The sequence below is a fragment of the Eleginops maclovinus genome, chromosome 13 (genome assembly GCF_036324505.1).
Source record: "Eleginops maclovinus isolate JMC-PN-2008 ecotype Puerto Natales chromosome 13, JC_Emac_rtc_rv5, whole genome shotgun sequence".
Lineage (NCBI taxonomy): Eukaryota > Metazoa > Chordata > Actinopteri > Perciformes > Eleginopidae > Eleginops > Eleginops maclovinus.
The window spans coordinates 3,669,196-3,670,514 of NC_086361.1; the positions used below are offsets into that span (position 1 = coordinate 3,669,196).

Sequence of the window (1,319 nt, forward strand, 5' to 3'; positions counted from 1 at the left end):
GAAGTTTCCCTTGTGTCCTACCTGTGTGTAGTCTCTGGGTGCAGGGTGCGACAGCCTGGAAGTTGATTATTCCCAGATATCCAGAGTGGTGCGGTGCGGGGCGCATATAGCTAGCACTGGGTACTGTAAAGATTGTAGCATAGCTAACCTAAAGACAACAGTAGAGAGGAAAAAAAAAAAACCTCCTCGTTGCTCATAGGGGGGATCGACGACAAAAACCACATGATCTTTTACGTCAGCATATATTTGCATAGGATGCCAAATTTATGTTTCGCGTCCAGGTGACGTGAAAATGTACAGAAAAGTTTGATTATAGCGCACCCGACGCTGGCACGGCTGCTCGGGTTGCGGTGGAGAGGCGCAGGCATGTCGCAGCCCTGTCCCCCCTGCAGCCTCATCGGCACCGGTCTGCTGTTTCACCACTTACAGCATGGGCGGCTGGTACTAAACGTTACTGTAACTTACATATATTCATGCAGGGACTTATAACACACCTGTAGTGCACTATATTTAGTTTATTTTGGACTTTTATGGCATGCAAAGTCACTTTAATCTGCAGGTATCACCATTCTTACTATGTAGCATTCCTTATGGTACTCCACGTTTCCTCTGATGTATAGTATCCTAATAATTGTTTCCTTTTCTTCATATCTAGAATATGTTTTCATTTATAGCTAAAATGAAATGCTCATTCAAACCCATCTCCCTAAAATATTAATAAAATCCAATAAGGCGATGATACATATATTTATGTAAAAAAAAAAAAAAAAAATTTAAAACCGATTGTAATTTCTTTGTAACACCTGTTTGATTCTGGAGCTGACCTCTCAAACAGCAGCCTGTTCTCGGCAGATGCAGCAGCATCACATCCTGTGAACAGCTCCTGTCAGATCAGCCATCTAAAGAAATATAAATTGACTGTAAAGAGGAGTGGGAGTGGAAGTTGGAAGTTTCCCCGTTCGCCAGATTGCTGTCTGCATTTCATCAGGCTCATGTATTTTTGATAAATGTGCTTGTTGTAGCTGATCAGATGCAATAGGAACATCTACACACTGTAGTCAAAAGATGACTGAGAGCGACACCTGCAGGAGCATCTTAGAGCTACACCCTTCGTCATGGTGATCGTGTGATTCGTTACTTTATATTTATTATAAACTAAATTCACGTTGTTATTATAAGCTTTAGGAGCTTTTTGAACATGTATTGACCTTGGAAAAAAAGCTCCGAATCATCTTGATTGCAAATGTGTTATTGATTACCCATGTATCCTACCTTAACCAATTCACTTCAACACAAAATGTACAAGTTGTATACTTGTA

General features: G+C 40.9%; 1 protein-coding gene across 1 annotated transcript in view; it reads right to left on the minus strand.

Moving 5' to 3' along the window:
• Positions 1-258, minus strand: part of LOC134875061 (zinc fingers and homeoboxes protein 2-like) — a 121,079-nt gene extending 120,821 nt beyond the window's left edge. Inside the window, exon 1 of the mRNA XM_063899458.1 lies at positions 22-258. The gene's annotated coding sequence lies outside the window, so the exon portion shown is untranslated. The remainder of the gene's footprint in view (positions 1-21) is intronic.
• Positions 259-1,319: the final 1,061 nt, after the last annotated feature.